Genomic DNA, 24,981 nt, shown 5'->3' on the forward strand with positions numbered 1-24,981 from the left:
AGGCACAGATCCAAAAGTGGATTGCTTTAGCCACATTTTGAAAGACTCTGAAGGTCAGAAACTAAAGAAAATCTTTTCAGCCAGGGGAATATTGGCTGGTATATACCTCATTGTCCACTGTGCTTGCAAAGATAGATGGCCTGAGGGAACGAGCTGTACCAGTTGTTATTGGGCTATGGCTAATGATTAGAGACTTGTAAGGAACAAGATTAAAGACTTGTAGCGAGGAACATTAGGGAAGAAATACTCAACAAAACATTCCCACGTGAAGCCAACCATTAATAATCTGACGTACATATTCACCTACTCTGCACGTAGGTTAGCCTCCTTCTGAGCAAACTGGATCTCGCTCAGTGGGTGCAGAAGGTGGGCAGCCCTCGTGACATGAACACGGAACACACATGGGCATAGCACCACGGGGTTGTCTTCATGAAGACTGGTCTGTATTTCACCACTGGCACCCAATTTTTCAGGAATGATGACTAACTCTAGGACCTCAGTATCCTGTCATGCCCTAACAAAATCAGCCAGCTAGAAGATGACATATTCACTACACTGGATCTCTTCCATCATGAAGGAGGCAGTAAAACATCCTTGTTGAAAAAGGCACTTATTATGTTTTTGAACTTCCTTTTCTTCCTCATCATACTTCTCTCAGAATCACCATCTGTGGACTTACTAATATGTCGACATTTTGTCCCACACAACACTACTTCTAATCATCAGACAAATGGCAAAGACACAGGCAAAGGGCTAGTGTCCATGGGATTTGTGGGTCTTATCATCTGTAAAATGGTAGAAAGGCCTAGTGAAGATATGATTATGTCCTCAGCTAGAGAACATGGCATCAAGATATTACTACCCACTAACTCTTAGTAATCATTTACTCTATACTTCTAACAGAATTATATTCTTGTTACAACTCCCTTAGATAGGAGATTTCTTCAGGCCTAACTCAGACACTGAAACTATACTTCTCAATATAGAGCAAACCCTAAGAATTGTGGGAATAAATGGAATAGCATCTACTGAGTACCTAGTATGCACTAGGCATAGTCTTAAGTCTATTTTGAAGGTGAGGAGATAGGCTTATGAAAGTTTAAGTTACAAATATGATGTGTACTTGAGTGTAGATAGGAACCTAAGTGTGTTTTATTCACTATTTTCTAGTGTGCAATGCTGGGAGAAGGCTAAATAATCTCCTTACTAAAGAAATTTACATAAATATGAAAAATACTGAAGAACAGTAGATTTTGCATCTACTTCAAAGAATGTGTAGGATCTCTCAGAGCTGAGAAATTAAAGGTGTTAATAAACACCTTTAAGGAATGCATTCAGTTAAGTTCAGTTCAATCACTCAGTCATGTCCAACTGTTTGAGACCCTATGGACTGCATCATGCCAGGCTTCCCTGTCCATCACCAACTCCCAAAGTTTACCCAAACTCATGTCCATTGAGTCAGTGATATCATCCAACTATCTCATCCTCTGTCATCCCCTTTTCCTCCTGTCTTCAATCTTTCCCAGCATCAGGGTCTTTTCATATGAGTCACTCTTTCCATGAGGTGGCCAAATTATTGGAGTTTCAGTTTCAATATCAGTCCTTCCTGTGAACACTCAGGACTGATCTCCTTGAGGATGGACTGGTTGGATCTCCTGGAAGTCCAAGGGACTCTCAAGAGTCTTCTCCAACACCACAGTTCAAAAGCACCAATTCTTTGGTGCTCCACTTTTTTTATAATCCAACTCTCACATCCATACATGACTAATGGAAAAATCATAGCCTTGACTAGATGGACCTTTGTTGGCAAAGTAATGTCTCTGCTTTTTAATATGCTGTCTAGGTTCATCATAACTTTCCTTCCAAGGAGTAAGCATCTTTTAATTTCATGGCTGCAATCACCATCTGCAGTGATTCTGGAGTGTAAAAAAAAAAAGAGAGAGAATAGCCTACCACTGTTTTCCCATCTATTTGCATGAAGTGATAGGACCGGATGCCATGATATTAGTTTTCTGAATGTTGAGCTTTAAGCCAACTTTTTCACTCTCCTCTTTTAATTTAATCAAGAGGCTCTTTAGTTCTTCTTCACTTTCTGCCATAAGTGTGGTGTCATCTTCATACCTGAGGTTATTGATATTTCTCCCAGCAATCTTGATTCCAGCTTGTGTTTCCTCCAGCCCAGTGTTTCTCATGATGTGCTCTGCATATAAGTTAAATAAGCAGGGTGACAATATACAGCCTTGATGTACTCCTTTCCCTATTTGGAACCAATCTGTTATTCCATGTCCAGTTCTAACTGTTGCTTCCTGACCTGCATACAGGTTTCTCAAGAGGCAGGTCAGGTGGTCTGGTATTCCCATCTCTTGAAGAATTTTCCACAGTTTATTGTGATCCACACAGTCAAAGGCTTTGGCATAGTCAATAAAGCAGAAACAGATGTTTTTCTGCAACTCTCTTGCTTTTTTGATGATCCAGTAGATGTTGGCAATTTGATCTCTGGTTCCTCTGCCTTTTCTAAAACCAGCTTGAACTTCTGGAAGTTCACGGTTCACGTATTGCTAAAGCTTGGCTTGGAGAATTTTGAGCATTACTTTACTAGTGTGTGAGATGAGTGCAATTGTGTGGTAGTTTGAGCCTTCTTTGGCATTGCCTTTCTTAGGGATTGGAATGAAAGCTGATCTTTTCTAGTCCTGTGGCCACTGCTGAGTTCTCCAAATTTTCTGACATATTGAGTGCAGCACTTTCAGCAGCATCATCTTTTAGAATTTGAAATAGCTCAACTGGAATACCATCTCATCCACTAGCTTTATTCGTAGTGATGATTCCTAAGGCCCACTTGACTTCACATGCCAGAATGTCTGGCTCTAGGTGAGTGATCACACCAGCGTGATTATATGGGTCTTGATGATCTTTTTTGTATAGTTCTTCTGTGTATTCTTGCCACCTCTTCTTAATATCTTCTGCTTGTGTTAGGTCCATACCATTTCTGTCCTTTATCAAGCCCATGTTTGCATGAAATGTTCGCTTGGTATCTCTAATTTTCTTGAAGCGATCTCCAGTCTTTCCCATTCTGTTGTTTTCCTCTGTTTCTTTGCACTGGTCACTGAGGAAGGCTTTCTCATGTCTCCTTGCTATTCTTTGGAACTCTGCATTCAAATGATTGTATCGTTCGTTTTCTCCTTTGAATGAATGAATGTGTTCAGGTAAATACAATTCTTGTTTATTTCTTTGCCTGCTTAATCCATGTTTATCTTGTCTACCTGAGAATTCCATGAGAATAAGTTCATGTCTTATACATTATTATGGTCCCAGCTGCTCAGTCTGTGGCACTCGACAGATACTCCATATATACCTCTTATGTGAATGAATGAATGAAAGAGGCAAAGCTTGAATGATTTCCAGTCAACTGTCTCCCACTCCCCCACAGATTCCACCTTTCTACAAATTGAGGTTCACAGAATAACTACCTAGGGGGATATTTAGTGCATAATAGATCAGTATGACATTAGAGTACAGTTGAAAGACTTCTTGTCTTGAGAAATGACTATATCCATATAATTAGGAAAATGCATTTAGTATCATGAGAGAACACTGAATATTAGGAGTCTGTGATCCTGGTACTGACTGTCCCTAATAAGCTGTGAGATCTTAAACAGATAACTCAATGACCTGAGCTATGTATTTCTTTATCTTTGAAATAAGTAGATTTAAGCAATTGATCTCAAACAATCTCTATAATCTAAAATTCAATGACTCTAAAAATTACATTGTCAATTGTTTTGTTTTTCATATGAGTGGGATATTTTTATTCAGCCTATAATCTAACATGTTAGCACATTATGGAATAGGGCATATCTATTTGTATCTTAGTTTTTATTTGTAGTACATAAAAGTAAAAGTATATCATAATATATTTTTGAAATATAAAATTTGAAAATAGAAAACATGACATGCATTTAATTTCATTGACTAAGATGATTAGCTTTTCTTTTTTCTGATTATATATATTTAGACACATATTTTTTAGTTCCTATTCAAAAATATTACTCTATAACAAAACTGCTTAAGACATTCAATTTCCCTTTAAAGATAAATTAAGTAATATTTATTGCATAGTATCAGGAAGCAAGCTCTTTTTACTGTTTCTCAGGGAATCATATAATACTCGCACTTCAACAGACAAAGAGCTTGATTACTGTTATTCATTACTAAATTGATAACATTTAAAGGTCCATGGTGTTCAGTTTTTTTAAATGAATTAAATATACATAGAAGATAGTTTGCTTTTACTGACTTTACAAAAATCCCTGATTAACATGCCAGATGCTACAGCTCTTCAAGCTGATGAAGGCTCCCAGAGTTATTGTCCTTTCAGCAGTCGTTGTCAAAGAACTGAAGCAGATTGTGCAAGGCTGCATAATCATATGATTTTCTTCCTATTGAGGAACTAGTAACACAAGAAAAACCACTGTCTTCATGAAAAAAATTTTAAATAATAAAATTCTGAATAATGAAAAATTTTAAATGCAGATCAGTAGTATGGTATCCTTTGACATTCTAATTCTGAAGCCTGTATTTCAGTTTCTTCTCATTGAAATGAAAATCATATATTTTATCATCATGAAACAAAAAGCTTTATAGCAGCATGGCTGAAGAGAGAGATGCTTTAGTGGGTACTGTTTGTGTGGGTGGATGATATAAATGAAAATAAGAGATAAGGAAATTAAATTGCTTCAGAAACTTTATTTTTTAATTGAATTTTCATATCCCTGTAGGTTGCATTTTCATTAATTAAGGCTATCACAAACAATCATGGACATAAATCAGTCAGTGAAGCAGCCCATTTACACCTAAATACAGAGAGAGTCACAGAAACCTATTTCACTGAGCCACTTGGATCAAAATGACTAACTTTGGAAGACACTGTTCATTCTCCCTCCTTCTGTGGTAGCATCATGATTTTATTTAGGGAAGCAATGTGGTTCCCTAGTTATGAATCATGATACTAAATCATGACCATATTTTTCCCTGAGTTGCCAGCCTCCCCTCAAGGTAGGAAGACTTTGGGATCTAGCTCTGGTCAAGAAGACTTAAAAGGAAGTCTGCTGAACGAATTTCTGGGAAAGTGTTTCCTTTCACGGCAAAAAGGGATATATGGACCTAGCAGAACCCTTTTCTCTTCAGCTATTATCCTACATCACATTGGTATTCAAAAGAAAACAAGTATGAGATTTTCCTAAGAACTACAAAGATACTGGTCCTTATATCACCAAGTTTTGAACTAACTTCAGCCACCATTTACTGTTAGGAGTTTGTTTGTTAAAATAATAAACTAGACATTTACCACTGCAAGCTAGGTTTGCTACTAGACTTCCCTGGTGGCTTAGATGGTAAAGCGTCTGCCTACAATGCAGGAGACCTGGGTTCAATCCCTGGGTTGGGAAGATCTCCTGGAGAAGGAAATGGCAACCCACTCCAGTATTCTTGCCTGGAAAATCCCATGGGGAGAGGTTTGCCACTACTTACAGCCAAACATTAGCATATTACTTTATTTATATTACTTTCTAACATGCCAACCATTCAGAATTGCATCCTAACTCTAGTGAGTCTTATTAACAAACTGGCATCTCTTGCTTGGATCAGCTATTGATTCAGTCTTATTGCCTCCAGTTTAATCCATTTACTACAGATGATCTTTCTATAATCTAAAACTGATCTGTTAATCTCCTCTTTAAGACTCTTCAGTGGTTCCCCAGGTCTGTTAGGATAAAATTTAAAAGCCTTGTCATAACCTGAATATCTGGTTCGTAGTTGCTTCTCCAGCTTCATTAATCCATTTATTAATTTTTAACTATTTTTTTAAATAAGTAAGAAAATCTAAAAAGTTTTATAATTATAAATTTATATATTTACTAAGGATATAATAAATATGGAGCCAACACAAGCCTGCTGCTATGTAGTTTATTTTTAATCACAGTTTCCCGTTCTTTGGCTATAAGTATGTACCCTGCCCCACATCCCATGTTAGAAGCCTTAAGCAGCCAGCTGTGTGACCTCTAGCCTTAACACATTATGTGTAGATACAAAATAGATTACTGGTCTTCTGTATCATGGAGCTCAAAATAATTTCAAAAAGAATTTAACAAACATTTCTGTATAGGAATACTGAGATCTAATCTGTGGCTCATGAAAATTACAAAGCAATTGTTGAGAACCAGCTAAACTTCCATTTCCAGGTTTTTTCACTTGATTCTTCATTTCTCTATAATAAATCCATAGCTTACATGTAGCATTATTCAGTTGTCCCCTTATTTAACTAGCTATAACCATAAATTAGTAATCTTTGTCAGTAAATATGGCTGCTTTTAGAAATGACATTGTTTTTCAGTAAAAGTACAAATATGTCACCAAACACTCAGTTGAAAGGAACAATTTCAAATCTATTTTGATATTAGTCAAAACAAATCATTTCCAGAAATGCACATTGGTAATGCCTCAGCTAAAATTAAGTAGTCAGAAAATGATATACACATCCAAAACCAAATGGCAAAAATAAGGCAAACTAAAGTAACCCAAACTGACATTAACACATAGGTTTTCAGCAATTTAAAACTCTTTCATCAACACTCTTGTACTTCAGACAGTGTAGAATGAAGATTAGTTTTATACTTGAAGATTATTTTTTCTCTCACAAATTTTGTATGTATAGAAATATTTTTAAAATAGATCCCCAAATGTAAGAAATAAGTATAATTAAGTACATGTATATAAAAAATTAAAATCTATGCTGCCTTGTAGAAGCATGTATATTATCAAGCTAACATGTATTAAAAACTCATTTTTTCAAAGAAACTGTTAAAATTACTTCTACTCAGCAATTTTTCTCATGAATAGATAATCCATCACAAAACCTACAAAAGTTGTAAGTCTCACATTGCCTTGTGCTTTGCAGTGGTAAAAGCTTTATTTGCATTTGCTTTCTCATTTTATCTTTAAATCTGTAAACACAGATATTTCTAACCCTTTTATAGTGGATTTCCCAAATATTTTAAACGAACTGGACAAAGTCCATTTACTGTGGACTTAAGTCCTTAATGTTTTCAATTAACAGCCTTGTATAATTAAAATCAGTCATTGGAGTCAAGCATACCTGTGCTTGAATTCTGGTTGTGAAATATTTTAGCTGCATGATGTTATCTAACTTTTCTATGTAAAAAAGAAGTTGGCAAGATTAGTTGACATTGTTAACAAGATTATATAGGTTGTCTAGCACAAGGTCTGAAATATAAAAAGTCCTCAAGATGCACCCCCTCCACAATCCCTCTTTCAAGTTCTCTCTCCTTCTATTCCTTCCTTAAAGACATGTCCATGGGTTTAAGAAAAAGAAATCTGAAAAAATAAGCATTTTCTACTTCATGGAAAACATGGCAAGTGTCTTAAGTTTTCCTGAGTTTACCCTAAGAATAGATTTGAATTACTGAAAATTCGTTATGTTGAACCAGTGGCCTAGTTGGGCTTCCCTTGTGGCTCAGATGGGAAAGGATCTGCCCGCGATGCGGGAGGCCTGGGTTCTATCCCTGGGCTGGGAAGATCCCCTGGAGAAGAGATTGGCTACCCACTCCAGTATTCTTGCCTGGAGAATCCCCGGTGGGCTACAGTCCATGGGGTCACAAAGAGTCAGACATGACTGAACGATTTTCACTTTCAGATTTCATTAAACTGAGGGAAATAGTGTGATCATCTTGGTCAAGTATCAGATTGGCAGGAAAATAAAACCAAAAGACAAAAATAATTTACTGGTGTTTTAGTTATCTATTACTGTGTAACAAAAGTGAAAGTGAAAATGAAATTGTTAGTCACTCAGTCATGTCCAACTCTTTGCAGTGCCATGGACTGTAGCCTGCCAGGCTCCTCTGTCCATGGGATTCTCCAGGCAAGAATACTGTAGTGGGTAGCCATTCCCTTCTGCAGGGGGTCTTCCTGGCTCAGGGATCAAATCCCGGTCTCCTGCATTGCAGGCAGATTCTTTACCATCTCAGCCACCAAGGAAGTCCGCTATGTAACAAAATACCCTCCAAATCATCAGCTTACTTTGACAAACGTGTATTATTTCAGCATAATTTAAGAGGGTCAGGAATTGACGCAGGGCTTGGCTGTGTGGTTTTGGCTCGAAACCTCTTAGGGCATTGCAGTCAAATAAACCAAAGCTGCTGTCCTCTTAAGGGGCTGAAAATCCATTTCCAAGTTCATTCATGTAATTTCTGAAGGAAGTTTTAATTCTTTACCACCTGGGGCTCTCCATAGAGGCCTCCCTACTTACACAGCATTATGACTTTCCCCAAAGTGGCATTTGAGACAGAGATTGAGAGAAAGGTTCTAGGACAGAAGCGCCTGTCTTTTACGCCTAACCGTGTGACATACCATCACCTCTGCTAATTACTATTGATCACAGAGACAACCCTGGTACAATTCATAAAGGTATGAATACAAAAAGGCAGGAATCATTAGGAACCATCTAGGAGGCTGTCTACCAAACCGCCATGATCCACCATGTAAGCTGAGCCCTACTTGTCCCAGTAGCCCAGACAATGTGTACTGAGCAAGCAGGAAATTTTAGAGGCATAAGTTTTATTCTAACCTGAGTATAATGCAAAACCAGCAGAGAAATCTGAAAGGCTTGCTGTTGCAAAGTTGAAAGAGTGAAATAGCACAAAATGTCACTTTAGCACTATGCCTCTCACGCTGTTACCAAGTAAGTAAATATTTAAGCAAACTTTTTATCCTGTCTCATATCCATTTAAGTCTAGATACACTTGAGGGTTCTCCAGTTTAGTCATATTTATCCTCTGGAAGAAACATCCTTTCTCCCTCTGCCCTTTAAATCTCTGAGCTACAGAATCCATCTCCATTGTACAGAAAGATTTCCAAACAACAATATAATTTTTATTTCAATGATATAACTTAATTAGACTCTAGTTGATATTTTTAATAATGTTATATTTATATTCTGACTCAAATAATTGAGAGTCATGAGCACAGAGTAATTTTCACATAGTAGGCATTATAAATTACTAATTAAAGATAACTTTCTACTGCCTTTTAATGTAAAGTAACAAAAGAAAATATGGTGATATGTTAGATTTTTTATTAGTATTGCAAAGGAAAGTAGACCTTCTTAAAAGAACTATAAATCAATAAATATCAATATGTAAATGTTAAAAAGCACATGTACAGGACACAAATATTGCTATCAAATTAAAAACTTATATTTTCAAATACCTATGATGTAAAAAAGTGGAAGTGTTTTTGTATCTTTTAAAAAGGTCAGCATTCATAAAAACAGTAACACAAACCTCTTTCCTTTATTACATAGCATATGTATCTAGTTTCAATAAATTTTATATCAGGACTCAAGAGCTGAAATTACGGTAATTTAAAACCACTTCAAAGATGTTATGAACTACCTCTTTTTCAGGCCTGTTTCATAGATATTTCTATAGTATTTATAATTCATGTTTCTGGAAAGAAAATGAGAAAGTGACTGAGATATCAATTTAAAGGCAATTTTAAAGTGACAACTTGTTCAAAGATATGATTGAGGAATTTAAATATTCATAAATATTTAGAATAATAAATTTAGAATTTATTATTTTAAGTTATAGTAACCTGTACTTTAATAATCATCTGAGCTATTCAAACACAATGAATAAAAGGCTAAGAAGGTGAGTAACAGATTCTTAGGACTATTACTTCATAATCTTATTGCATTAAAAATGTAGAGCTGGATGGAGGTTTAAGAGAAATGTCGGTAGATGATGATTAAATAATGCTCTTCTAACTACTGAATATTTATTTTAAAAAGTAAAGCCTTTTCTTTTTTAGGGACAGTGTGTAAAAAAAATTAATCAGAAACATCACTAGAGTCAGGAGACCAGAAGGGGGAGCTCTCATATCCTTTGACAAGAGCCAAGCCCAACAGGAAGGAAAAACGACACTGCTTTCTTGGCAAGGGCTCAACCAATGAAAGGCCACGGACTCTGTTTGTTACAGCCACCCCAGCTTCCTTTCCCCCTCTGTGAAGTGTTCTCCCCTTGCCATAGGGTTACTGCGCACAGCTGGCCATGGTTGTGTACCCTAAGTTGCAATTTTCTGCTGATTCCAGATAAACCCATCTTTGCTGGGGAAATATCTGGCAATCTATTTTAGGTCAACTATACCCAGAATAATTAAGTTTCTCAAACTAGCATAATAAACAAACCAGCAAACAAAAAGCCCAATTTCTTAAAATTTATTCATTCATTTACTCTGCTTTCCCCCAATTTATTCCTTTTCATAGCCGTTATCACCACCTAACCTATTATATGGCTTCCCAGGTGACTCCCGGTCAAAAATCTGCCTTCCAAACAGGAGATGTGAATTTGATCCTTGAGTCAGGAAGTTCCCCTAGAAAAGGAAATGGCAATCCACTACAGTATTCTTACCCAGGAAATCCTATGGACAGAGGAGCCTGGCAAGCTACAGTCCGTGGGGTCGCAAAGAGTCAGACACAACTTTGCAACAGCAGTAGCAGCAAGCTATATTTATTGTTTTATTGGTGTGCTGTGTATATCCACCCACTAAAATATGAACTCTATGAGAAGAGGACTCTCTCTGTAATATAAACAATTCTAAACCCAGATCATAGAAGAGTCCAAGGTTTATATTAGGTACTTTATAAATATTTACTGAGTGCATAAATAAATGATGATTGTGTGCCATGCACTGAATCAGGTGCCAAAGATGTAGTAATAAATGATATAAATATGATCCCTATCATGAAAGGGCTTAACTTTACTGATGGTAGAGACAAGTATACAGTTATAGGAACCAATATCACAAATACAGTGGGCGAGAAGAACAAAACAGCCATATGAACTCTGAAACTGGGAGAAGGCTTTTTGAAACCAAAACTCAGATGGAAAAATATTTGGAGATTATCCAAGTGTTTTAAAGGTCATAAAAGAGAGAAAACTGCTCACCATGGGCGAACTGTGTGTACAATGACCCAGAAAGGAGAAAAGGAGTGACTTGAACGAAATTCCATTCAATTCTATTGTAGAGTTTAAATTAAAGGTAACAGGTATCAATTAAGATGCTTTCAGCACCAAGCAACAGAAAAATCACCTCTAAATCCTCAGTTCAATGGCAATCAATTAAACTAGGATTCACTTTATTCTTTTCTTTTCTTAGATCTGATACCGCTGATTCACTCTTGGCAAGCTAACACCTGCAGTGATAGCCCTACGGTGACTAGTGGCAGCTATCCAAATCTACTTTTGCTTCCTGTTTACACTCAGCATTGAAAAATTTTGGGGAGGGAGGGGAAAGTGACTATTGTTTACAGAAAAATCCTGAGATTCACTTCTGTTGGGTCAATTTAGATCAAATGGAAGCTAGCTATTGGTGTGGACTGTTTTATCTTACCCAGGTCTCCTGCTCAATGCTTGGACCATGGATGGAATCAGTATCCATAAAATTATAGGGAGCCAATAGAAACCAAGGATTCTTGGAAATGGTGAAAGGAAAATTGAATGCATGGGTTTGTTGTATTTACCATGTAACATTAGATTGTATCATAAAAGCAACTAAGAGACATTGAATTGAGCAAAGGAAGAAGTCACTCAGATTTTCATTATTAAAAATATCACTCAGTGTGAAGAACAGAGTGAACAAAATCAAGACTAGAAACAAGGAGGCCAGTTAGCAGGTTGTTGTAAAGTGTTATCTGTAGGGATTGCTGTTGCTGTTCAGTTGCCCAATTGTGTCCAACTCTTTGCAACTCCATGGACTGCAGCACGCCAGGCCTCCCTGTCCCTCACCATCTTCTGAAGTTTGCCCAAGTTCATGTCCTTTGCATTAGCAATGCCTTCCAGCCATCTCATTCTCTGACACCATCTTCTCTTTCTGCCCTCAATCATTCTCACATCAGGGACTTTTCCAATGAGCCATCTATTTGCATCAGATGACCAAAATACTGGAGCTTCAGCATCAGTCCTTCCAATGAGTATTCAGGGTTGATTTCCTTTAAGATTGACTGGTTTGATCTCCTTGTTGTCCAAGAGACTCTCAGTCTCTATCACGAGGGATAGGCTGACAATAAAATATTCAGGGTATATTCAACAGTTAGAGTAAGCAGACATTGAAGAAGGTTTGGATTTAAGGAAGGAAGGAAATGGAACGGTCAAGGATGAGCCATATGTTGGTCAAGGGAACATGTATGATGGTAGCACAGAAACCAAGGATGAATAACAATTTGTGGTAGGAAATGATTGGTTGATTTTTGGATATGAGTTTGACGGGTCTACAACCCTGAAGTTGTTTGAGTTCTGAGGGCCTTGCCATTTCAGGAGATGTTAAATATGTTATATAATTCTATAATATAAGTAAAACCATAAAATTAAATATAACATTTATTAATTATTAGCACAGAACCCATTTTCTTTTTGTGTTTAAGTTCTCACTATGTAATTGCTTAATTTTTTATGCTATTTTCCAAAGCCAGTGGTTAGGAAATAACATTAAGAGACTAGAAGCATACAACAAATCATTTGTATTTCCTCTAACAAGAAACATGAATGCCTATCAAATACCACCCACTACAATGGTGTGGGAATCAAGTAGAATATGAATTGGAAATATCCTAATTCAGTGCACAGAGGGGCAAGCACTGAATTAGGTAACATCAAGGTCAAGTGGGCTTCCCAGGTGACACTAGTGGTAAAGAACCTGCCCGCCAGTGCAGGAGACGTAAGAGACGTGGGTTCAATCCCTAGGTCGGGAAGATCCCCTGGAGAGGGGCACGGCAACCCACTCCAGTGTTCTTGCCTGGAGAACCCCATGGACTGAGGAGCCTGGTGGACTGCAGCCCATAGAAAGGCAAAGAGCTGGACATGACTGAAGCAACTTAGCGCGTGCGCACACACACACACACACACACACACACACACACAGTCAGGTAGTGACATCCACGAAGAGTAAAGACATATACAAAAGTAAAGCAAGATTTTTTAAAGTTGAGATTAAAAAAAAAAAAAAAACATTATTATCACAACATGGATGCCCTAGATGCTTGTAAAAGTTGGGGGATGGGCTTCTTTGTTTGGGATAATATCTACCTGAAACATCACTTAGAGGAAGAGGCCGAGGCAGTAAGATTAGCAGCTGCAGCATGGAACTGAATCAGCAGCAGATGTGAAGCAAAACTCCTCATTCCAAAATCTGCTAGAGGGATGTAACCTCATTAGGGAGGAAGCTGAATCTAGGTTATACAATAATGAAGTAGACAAAAGGCATAGCTAAACAGAACTGCATAATAAACCAATGAGAATTTCAGGGAGAAAGAACAGAAAAAAAAAAGAAGAAATAAGGAGGATCAGTCTGAGAAATAGGATAAGGAAAAGAAGATGAGGAAGGAAGAGAATGAGACAGGGCATTGGTGAGGGGAATGGTGCAGAGAGGGGAAGGCAGAGGAGAGAGAGAGAGAGAGAATTAAAATGCAATGAAGGAGCCAGAGGAGAACTTTCTTATGGGTAAAGGGAATGTTTTAGAAATTATGAGCTATTTTCATTGAGTAGTATTAAATTTCATATTTTCAACAAAGTCCAATACACTGAAATGTTGACATGTGGTAATATTGAAAAGAATAATAACAGGAACAATAACAGGAAATGTGGTCATCCTCACAATGACCCCTTCCACCAGTTCTTGGATAGATGATCTCTGTCTTCTCAAGAGGAAGGATAGATGGGTGTTTTGGGTTCCATATGTCATGGCAGCTTCCCTTGAGATTAGACTTAGGTTTTGTTCTAAATGAATTCAAAGTGAAATTATATTTACATAACATTATTCATTCATGTATTCAAAAACACAACCAAGAGCAAACTGAATGACCACACGTAGCATAAATGTTTTTGACAAAGAAGCTACAGTGTAGAGTGAAGAGTGACTTTGATACAAATACACAAATTAGTAGGTGGATTAATTATGTAATGGCATGTGAGCCTAAATGAGATAAGCCTAACATAGTAGAATCCTGTTGCTGTGCAGTCGCTCAGAACTGTGTCCAACTCTTTGCCACCCCATGGACTGCAGCACACTGGGCTTCCCTGTTCTTCATCATCTGCCAGAGTTTGCTCAAGCTCATCTCCATTGAGTCAGTGATGCCATCCAACCATCTCATCCTCTGTCACTCCCTTCTCCTCCTGCCCTCAATCTTTCCTAGCTTTGGGGTCTTTTCCAATGAGTTGGCTCTTTGCATCAGGTGGCCAAAGTATTGGAGCTTCAGTTTCAGCATCAGTCCTTCCAATGAATATTCAGGGTTGAATTGCTTTAGAGTTGACTAGTTCTTGCTGTCCAAGGAACTCTCAAGAATACTGAGTAGGTAGCGACTCCATTCTCCAGGGGAGTCTTCCTGACACAGGGATCAAACTTGTGTCTCTTGCATTGCAGGCAGATTCTTTACTATTTGAGCCACGAGGGAAGCCCCTGTAGTAGAATAAATCTGTACAAAGTATACAAAGTTTTAAGGACTATTTTTTCAACATCCATCAATAGTTACATATTTTTAGGGATGTAGGACCAAGGCCCTAAACCTAACTCTGATGCCATGTGTGTGATTTTGACCAAAGCACAGGGTATATTCAGAATTCAGCTTCCTCATTTTATCTTGAGAGCATTGATTTGATCATTGTGCAAGTTCTTTCACAGCCCAAATAGACTGCAGTTCTGATGCCAGTTAGTCTCACCTTTTTCTAATGTGTAGCATTTCTACTATAGTTGTTTTCTTAAAATGTTTCTACTCTCATCTTTTAAAATAAGACTAAATTAAATATAAGATGTGCCAATCCATGAATGCACTTTCTTTAAAAAAAAAAAAAAACTAATGCAAATTTTTTTCAGAAAAAAATATAAAAAGATAGTCCCAATATGACTTCTACTTAAAACAATTATCTCTTCTAGTCAGTGTCATTTACTATTATCATTCTTATTCAAGAGATTTCTATCTCAAATATGACTACTCTGTTAGAAAAGTGAAAAAATACACTTCTCTTTAATTGCCCTGACAGATTCCCATGTGATAAAACTTCATTATAAAATCACTTTTGGAAATAGGTGACTAATTCAAAATTAGATAATTTGTAATTACCAGGAGTAAAAGATGATTTTAGCATGATGCAAAACACAATGCATTTTCATTGTCCAGGAGGCTCATAAATAAGATTTGAACATCCAAATCATAGAAGATATTTTACAGAAAAACAGTAGAAGAGTGTAGAAAGAATGATAGGGTCTACTCTTGTTGAATCATCAGTTTAGTTCAGTTCAGTTCAGTCACTCAGTCGTGTCCAACTCTGCGACCCCATGAACCGCAGCACGCCAGGCCTCCCTGTCCATCACAAACTCCCGGAGTTTACTCAAACTCATGCCCATCGAGTCAGTGATGCCATCCAGCCATCTCATCTTCTGTCGTCTCCTTCTCCTCCTGCCCCCAATCCCTCCCAGCATCAGGGTCTTTTCCAATGAGTCAACTCTTCACATGAGGTGGCCAAAGTATTGGGGTTTCAGCTTCAGCATCAGTCCTTCCAATGAACACCCAGGACCGATCTCCTTTAGGATGGACTGGTTGCATCTCCTTGTAGTCCAAGGGACTCTCAACAGTCTTCTCCAGCACCACAGTTCAAAAGCATCAATTTTTCAGCACTCAGCTTTCTTCACAGTCCAACTCTCACATCCATACATGACCACTGGAAAAACCATAGGCTTGACCAGACGGACCTTTGTTGGCAAAGTAATGTCTCTGATTTTTAATATGCTATCTAGGTTGATCATAACTTTCCTTCCAAGGAGTAAGTGTCTTTTAATTTCATGGCTGCAGTGATTTTGGAGCCCCCAAAAATAAAGGCTGACACTGTTTCCACTGTCTCCCCATCTATTTCCCATGAGGTGATGGGGCCAGATGCCATGATCTTAGTTTTCTGAATGTTAAGCTTTAAGCCAACTTTTTCACTCTCCTTTTTCAGTTTCATCAAGAGGCTTTTCAGTTCCTCTTCACTTTCTGCCATAAGGGTGGTGTCATCTGCATATCTGAGGTTATTGATATTTCTCCCAGCAATCTTGATTCCAGCTTGTGCTTCTTCCAGCCCAGGGTTTCTCATGATGTACTCTGCATAAAAGTTAAATAAGCAGGGTGACAATACACAGACAATATAGACAGCCTGATGAACTATGGATGGAGGTTCTTGACATTGTACAGGAGACAGTGATCAAGACCATCCCCATGGAAAAGAAATGCAAAAAGGCAAAATGGTTGTCTGAGGAGGCCTTACAGAAAGCTGTGAAAAGAAGAGAAGCAAAAAGCAAAGGAGAAAAGGAAAGATATTCCCATTTGAATGCAAAGTTCCAAAGAATAGCAAGGAGAGATAAGAAAGCCTTCCTCGGCAATCAATGCAAAGAAATAGAGGAAAACAACAGAATGGAAAGACTAGAGAACTCTTCAAGAAAATTAGAGATATCAAGGGAACATTTCAGGCAAAGATGGGTTCAATAAAGCACAGAAATGGTATGGACCTAACAGAAGCAGAAGATATTAAGAAGAGGTGGCAAGAATACACAGAAGAACTGTACAAAAAAGATTTTCATGACCCAGATAATCACAATGGTGTGATCACTCACCTAGAGCCAGACATCTTGGCATGTGAAGTCAAGTGGGCCTTAGAAAGCATCACTACGAACAAAGCTAGTGGATGTGGTGGAATTCCAGTTGAGCTGTTTCAAATCCTAAAAGATGATGCTGCTGAAAGTGCTGCACTCAATATGCCGGCAAATTTGGAAAACTCAGCAGTGGCCACAGGACTGGAAAAGGTCAGTTTTCATTCCAATCCCTAAGAAAGGCAATGTCAAAGAATGCTCAAACTACTGCACAATTGCACTCATCTCACACACTAGTAAAGTAATGCTCAAAATTCTCCAAGCCAGGCTTCAGCAATACGTGAACCAAGAACTTCCAGATGTTCAAGCTGGTTTTAGAAAAGGTAGAGGAAACAGAGATCAAATTGCCAATATCCACTGGATCATCGAAAAAGCAAGAGAGTTCCAGAAAAACATCTATTTCTGCTTTATTGACTATGCCAAAGCCTTCGACTGTGTGGATCACAATAAACTGTGGAAAATTCTTCAAGAGATGGGAATACCAGACCACCTGACTGATCTCTTGAGAAACCTGTATGCAGGTCAGGAAGCAACAGTTAGAACTGGACATGGAACAACAGACTGGTTCCAAATAGGAAAAGGAGTACGTCAAGGAACACATATAAATGAAACAAGAGAGTTATTGTGGGTATCAAATAAGATAGTGTTTGCAGAGCATTTGGCACATGTAATTAATTAGTAAATTATTTCACTGTATCCTCTCCAAAGAGCAAATATGCCAATTTTACAGATGAGGAAACTAAGGCTCCTATCATTAGTCTAGTGAATGGCAGAGCTGATACTCAGACCCATCAATGGACTCCAGCTGTGATAGACTCAACTCATCTACCTTAACACCTTCCAAACATACTACCATGCCCACAACTTTGAGCCCAAGGAAACAAAGAGTTTTATTGACAGCTTCCTACAGGATGAGACATTGGGAAAACAGTAGAGCTGTTGAAGATACATATTGCTGAGTAGCTGGAATAAACTAATTTTATCACTTCAGTGAATGTGGTTATCTCTTGGTTATTTGCGTTTATACTGAGACAGCAAAGTTCTTTTCAACAGATGATCAAGCTTCAGGGTTTATGCCTTATTCTAGTATGGAATGTCAGGACTGGAATGACCAAACCAGATGAGGAATTTGACACCAGTGGAGTGGGGTAAACCTATTACCGGCAGTGGTCAGAAGCACAGTAGGGCTGGTGTAGTGCTCAGAGTAATAGTTAGGTGGCAATTCGGGAAGGTAATACCTACATAAAAGGTAATAACAGATGTTATCAAGTATAGAAACAGAAGTAGGAATTCCAGTGTCAGGAAAAATGAAACTGTAATAAGAGTTAAAATATAATAAGTACAGTGAAACTATATAAATACATCCTAATACCATATATGAGATCCAAAACACATAACCTTTATAATGTGAAGTTACACTCTTCAAAGTTAATGAAATGACTGGCCTAAGGCTGCTACAGAGGATGGGAGGTGATTGCCAATCACATTTTTATCCAAAATTGCATTGTTGCAGAATGCATTAATCTCAGCATTTCACTGTGCCTACCACACACCAGAAAAACTAAATACTTTACTTGTAGTACTTCATTTAATCAACAACAACTCTGTAGCTAATATTGCCTACTCCTTCACACAGGTGAGAAAACTGAAATGGTTAGTAACTTTCCCAAGATCAGTCAACCAGTAAAGGGCAGGGTTATAATAAAATTTGTGCTGCACAGCCCAAGAGCCCACACTTAAAACTACCAGGCAAGCCTGCCTCTGCAAAGTCAAGTATCAACCAGCTAATGTCAGAGACTCTGGCAGACAGTAACAAGTTTCATGTTGCAAGTTTGCAATCTGAAGGGTGGGATCAGAGCTCCAGTCCTTTTGACACATTAGAAGTGAAACAGTGAGAATTGTGTCTGGCATGTAAGACATACTCAATGAGTGTTGTCTATGAACATAATAAGAATCACTGCTGCTATTATAAAAAAGAGAAGAAAAGATGGGCATTGTCGTAGGCTGAATTATAGCCACCTCCAAATTTATGTGTTGAAATCCTAACCCCCAGGGCCTCACAGTGTGACTTCATTTGGAGATAAGGTCTTTAAAGAGGTAACTGAGTTAAAATGAAGTCGTTCAATTCAGTTCAGTTGCAAAGGGTCGGCACAACTGAGTGACTGAACTGAACTGATAGAGTTTCAAGCCTGCTTCACTATAATACGTTCATCTTCTACTATGAAAACACCAAATTGCAACTAGCTGCTGAACAACCATCAACAGGAGGATGTTCAGTTCAGTCCAGTTCAGTTGCTCAGCTGTGTCCAACTCTTTGACACCCCATGGACTGCAGCACACCAGGCTTCCTGTCCATCACCAACTCCCAGAGCTTGCTCAAACTCATGTCCATCACCTTGGTGATGCCATCCAACCATCTCGTCCTCTATCATTTCCTTCTCCTCCCACCTTCAATCTTTCCCAGCATCAGGGTCTTTTGGAATGAGTCAGTTCTTTGCATCAGGTGGCCAAAGTACTGGAGTTTCAGCTTCAGCATCAGTCCTTCCAATGAATATTCAGGGATAATTTCCTTTAGGATGGACTGACTTGATCTTCTTGCAGTCCAAGGGTCTCTCAAGAGTCTACTCCAACACCACAGTTAAAAAGCATCAATTCTTCATTGCTCAGCTTTCTTTATTATAAAGTAAAGATATTACTTAATTATGGCTCATGACATCAGGTGGCCAAAGTATTGGAGCTTCAGCTTCAGCATCAGTCCTTCCATGAATATTCAGGGATAATTTCCTTTAGGATGGACAGATTTGATCTTCTTGCAGTCCAAGGGTCTCTCAAGAGTCTTCTCCAACACCACAGTTAAAAAGCATCAATTCATCACTCAGCTTTCTTTATTATAAAGATATTACTTAATTACAGCTCTTCACATTAGGTGGTCAAAGTATTGGAGTTTCAGCTTTAGCATCAGTCCTTCTAATGAATATTCAGGACTTATTTCCTTTAGGATGGACTGGTTTGAAGTCATTAGGGTGATCTCTAACCCAATTTGACTGGTATCATTATGAGAAGAGAAAATTGCAGCCCCAGAACTTTGAGAAAACATCTGTCTGTTGTTTAGGCCACCCAGTCTGTGGTGTTTTGTTGTGGTGACCCCAGAAAATTAATACAGGTACCCAACAGTGGGAAATGCAACATAACCAGAAAATATAAGAACTGTGTTAAATTCAGGATGAAAGCTGTTGTGTTCCATTACTAAGCATATCTGACTCTTTTCGACCACGTAGACTGTAGCACAGCAGGCTCCCTTGTCCTTCACCATCTCCCAGAGTTTGCTCAAATTCATGTCCATTGAGTTAGTGATGCTTCTAATGTTATGAAAGAAATTGGTACAAACCTGCTGTAGGGACCCACATAAGAGAGATGGACTTCGGACAAGAGCTCAGATGCAGGCTCTGAGGCAAAGCTTCTGGCATGACTAATAGCAAAAGTAGTTGATTGCCAAGCTGCTGTTTTAAAGTTTTTTGAATATTCCTTGCTAAGAATGTTGGAGGAGCTTGGGGACGGGGCAATCTTAATTCTAATTTTTTCCAAACTAACATCAAATCTATGTTTCCAGTATGTGTTAAGCCTAAACTGGAATACTACAGCTGCATTTTGTCTGTAATCTTGCTTATTTCAGAGATGAATAGCCTAAAGTAATGACATATTTTTCTAAAAATAAGATCTGGAAATCTGTAAGACATATAGGGAACATATACCTGCTTAGAACTTCTTTTTATCTACGAATCTGCTTTAAATAGATATTAATTTCTGCTATTCACTTAGATGTTATTACTTTTTTGTAACCATCTACTGTATATCTTTAATGTTAGACATATCTAGATGTGGGTAATATGCACTGGGCTGAATTGATGAAATTATTCCAGAAGAATGTATCAACAATAGTAGTTTTCTTTTCCTGTTAGATCCCACGGGTACACACACACACACTGCATTTAATAGCAATAGCATTTAAAAAGCAAGATCGTTGCTTTGCAGTCTTCATTAATAATTCATATTGCATGCACACAATATCAAAATAGCTTAAGTGAGCACAAGTGAACTAAAAGTAAATTAGTAATGTTATAAACAGTTACAATTGCAAGAAAAAGTAAAAAGCATACAGTGAGGAGCAATTGGCATTTGAAAATACTTCGAATATTGTGGCTTTTCATTATCAAAATTCAATTGCAACAAGAAAATCGGCTAAATGTCACCCTCCTCCTCATTTTTGGAACATATTCCATCTTTACAGATCATTCTGTGTGTGGTATGCTGATATATTTCACAGGTCTGATGGCGAGACTCAATAGAAACAAATGCCATTTCCCAGAAAGTGCTCTCCATCCCAGATTAATGAAACCTAAGTAATGATTGTAGTGCCAATCAGAAGCATACAGGTCATTGCCTCCGTTTTAAGATTTCTAAGTAAGAAAATATTTAGGGAATTATTTTAAGCTATATTCAAACAGTGATTTTAAATTAGTAGATGGACAATTGCTATGCCTATTAGTCATCCACCATCAAGGAACAATAGCTGTTATCCAGGTATGCATTCTTCATGTATTTATAAACCCATCTATTTGTTTTCCATATTTCCTTAGGAAAGTAAATAAACTCTCTAATATCAACAATATATTGTCAATCAGCATGATGCTAATGTTCAGGTTGAATCTCTGTAATAAAGAATATCATGACATGCTCTGGGGAGGACAGTTGCACCATTATTGAAGGTGACCCCATATTCATGGGCGTCTGGGAACTCATGGGTATCAGGGATGACAGAGGAAAAGAGCAGCTTCCTCAATTTCCGTCAGGTCGTCCTAACAGCTGCTGTCCTAAGGCAGCCCGATGTAAGGTGAGAAACGTTTTGAGATATCAGTTGTATGTTGCTATATACTAATGATGTTGTAAATACAAAATCATTATCAAGATTTTCTAATTTAAAGGCATATATATTTTTATTATTTTAACCTTAAGTTCAAATAAAATCACACAGATTTCCCTTTATTCTCCTCCAGAATATGCCAAACCTCTGCCGAGATATTTCTAGCTTTTTAGCTACAAAGGAATTATACATTTTTCTCAGATAGTGGTTGTTATTTTAAGATAAAATACACCAGAGAGTGAGGGTTTTGTGTATGTACAGAAGAGTAATCTTAGCCCTCAAAGACATTCCAAGGAAAGGTATGACATGAACAATTCTCAGCTTACTTTTTTGTTAATATGAGTTAGAGTCCTACAGATAAATTAAATATCCAACATTTTTCTGCTTGTTATACAGTGTACATAATTTAAGAATAAAAGAAAAATTAGCATTTTCTACAGGCTTCAGATTATTTAAGTTATGTTTCCTGTAATCTTTGAGCCTTTGAGTGTGCTATTTTTAAGATGAAAAAATGGAAATATTACAGGGAAATTAACCCTTCTAAGTTCACTTCCACCTCTTCTAATTGGAAGTCTCTAAACCTCAACCCAGATTTTTCTTAGAATCTTCAAGGCCTCTACACACATAGGTCAGATAAGAAAATCCTAGGAACTTATATATAGACTTTGGCTCCCTCAAGGCCAGAGTAACATCAATATAATCAATCGGTTTTATTTCAGTGAAAACAACCAAGCTCTACAAAATTTATTAAGCCTCTACTATGTGTAGACACTAAGCTAGATACTGGTGCCAGAAACCTCAGAAGTTCTTTTCTTTGAAAAAGAAAAAAAAAAAAGAATAGAGGAGAGAAAGTCTACATATTCTCCAGCACCAACCAGGGCAAATCAGGGCCAGGACCTACCATTTCTAAAATTAATTTTTAAAATCATGGTAGAGTCAGCAAGTGTGAATATAATGACTAATTAGAGCTCCAGAAGCAGAAAAAACTTTAAAAAATTCATTTTTCATTCATGGATTAATTTACTCACTTATATGTTCAACTAATATGTATTAATTATATATTTCTGCCAGTCACTCTTCTAAGTACTTTCCATGAGTTATCACAGTCATTTTTTAAAAAAGAAAATCTTATGAGAAGGGTATTATGACATATACTTTACATTTAAACGGCTAGAACCCTAAGTCAAAATTTTGTCATGGTTAATTAATCTTTCATTGTGTGGTAATTAAGTTCCAATCCACTCACTCTTCAAACATTTAAGAAGTGTTTGGTATTGAGGAAACAGTGAAGAAAGCATTTCTTCCCTGCCCGCTTATAGCTCACAATGGAGACCAGTATCTCCCTCGGATCCAGGCAAGTGGAGCCCCTGCCCCAGGCTCTGCTCTTTAGGGAGCCCTAGATGTTGAAAGATCTTTCTCAAAATTGGCAAAGTCCTCCTCCCATGCCTGAAGCCTGCAGTGACATCCAGGTAGAAACTCTCAGGCTCAGGTTAGGTGTCCTACAGCCCCTATTCCTTGTGTCTCCCCTCCAGGCACTTTCCCAACTTCAGTCTTTTGCATTGATTCAAGCAGAGGCCCAAAGGGCTCCAGGCCTCATGCCTATGAGGTCACTTTAGGGTCCCCTGGACTAGGCCTTATTTCCAAGAAGGTAACCTAGAGAGAGAGTTGCTCCCTGCAAGCCAGTTTACTATTATTTCTTTCACATAATTATTTATGTAAGAATGAGCTTCCAGAATGGCCCAGACAAGCTGACTGTGTGTGATGCTCTCTGACATGGGGCATGTGGTGAGCTCAGGGCTCTGGGCTGCCAGGAGTACGCTGCTGAGCAGCCTTGCTCGAGTTCATGGGCTGGACCTTACACAGGAATCATATGTCACATCTCACATGTCCGCGTTCTGGCCACCGTGCTGCCTCTGGTCTGCAGCGTCAGAGGGCGAGGACAGGCACACTTCTTGGGATGCTGCCCACTGTGGCACCCAGAGAATCACGCCTCCCCCATAAGCTCCATGTGATGTAGGAGGCAGTCCTTGGGGGTAGTTGCACCTAATGCAGCTTCATTCTTTCCTAAGAGTCATAACTTAGGTTTTTCATAATGTTTTCCTGTCTGATAGCTTGTTCACTGGGTGCATCCATTCATGTGCTGACAGCATCAAGTATCAAATTTGACTGGCTAAATAAGCCTAGTGTTTGAGAGATGAGAGCTAAGAGTCAGCTTATACGACACCAAAAGTAGTTTCCAGGCTCTCAAAATTATAATTATTCCTTCCTTAATTTCCTGCCTGTCTGAAGAGCAGATCCTCTAGAATCCATTTTGTATGATATGAGCATGCTTTCAGACCTTATGAATTGACCCAATATGCCTTTTTCCAGTAATTCGTAAGGAGAGAAAGAGAGAGAGACATACCTCCAGACAGGTGAGTTAGGTGTTATTTATCTGTCAGTAACTGACTCTGTGATTTTCTGTACGTCATCTGTCCCCACTAAACCCCTTTCCTGCATAAGCTAGCTTGGATTCTTACATTCATATCCAGAAGATCACTAAATTCCTAACAAATAAAACATTGTGCAATATAGAATAAATGTTTCCCCCTAAAAATTCTCTAAGTCCTGCCATTATATAATTTCAGGGTTTGAATGTGTGTGTGTGTGTGTGTGTGTGTGTGTGTGTATCATATATCCCACAGGGTGCCTATAGATAAATCTCTCATGAAAACAGGCATAATATGTAAATTTCCGTGATATAGGAAGAAACAGACATTGTCAGTGAGTCAGTGAAAGCAGCACGTATGGTAATTACTCTTATAAATTTCAGATAATGTAGTTATTAGTTCAAAAATCACCAAATGGATATTTCTTTCTTTTTTTGCTTTCAGTCTTGCACTGGGGTACAGGAAGATCCTGTGGAGATGGAAATGACAACCCACTCCAGTATTCTTGCCTGGAGAATTCCATGGACAGAGGAGCCTGGTGGCTACCGTCCATGGGATCACAAAGAGTTGGACACGATTTAGCGACACTAACAGTTTCACTTTCATAAGATAAATAAGTATTAGGGATGTAATGTACAACATGATAAATATAATTAACATTGCTCTATGTTATATAGGGTAGCTTTTACAGAGTGAACCCTAAAAGTTCTCGTCACAGGGGAAAAAAAACATTTTTTCCATTTCTTTAATTTTGTATCCATATAATAGAATGAATGTTCACTAAACTTATTGTGATAATCACTTCATACTGTATATAAAGCAAATCATGATGCTGTGTGCCTTAAACTTATATAGTACTATATGTCAATTATATCTCAATAAAAC

At 37.9% G+C, this 24,981-nt stretch overlaps 1 non-coding gene across 1 annotated transcript; it reads left to right on the plus strand.

Moving 5' to 3' along the window:
- Window positions 1-5,372: 5,372 nt before the first annotated feature.
- TRNAC-ACA (transfer RNA cysteine (anticodon ACA)) lies at window positions 5,373-5,444 on the plus strand. Its single transcript has one exon. It is a non-coding gene; the product is annotated as a tRNA-Cys (tRNA).
- Window positions 5,445-24,981: the final 19,537 nt, after the last annotated feature.

This window comes from Odocoileus virginianus, chromosome 24 (genome assembly GCF_023699985.2).
Source record: "Odocoileus virginianus isolate 20LAN1187 ecotype Illinois chromosome 24, Ovbor_1.2, whole genome shotgun sequence".
In the NCBI taxonomy this organism is placed as follows: Eukaryota; Metazoa; Chordata; class Mammalia; order Artiodactyla; family Cervidae; genus Odocoileus; species Odocoileus virginianus.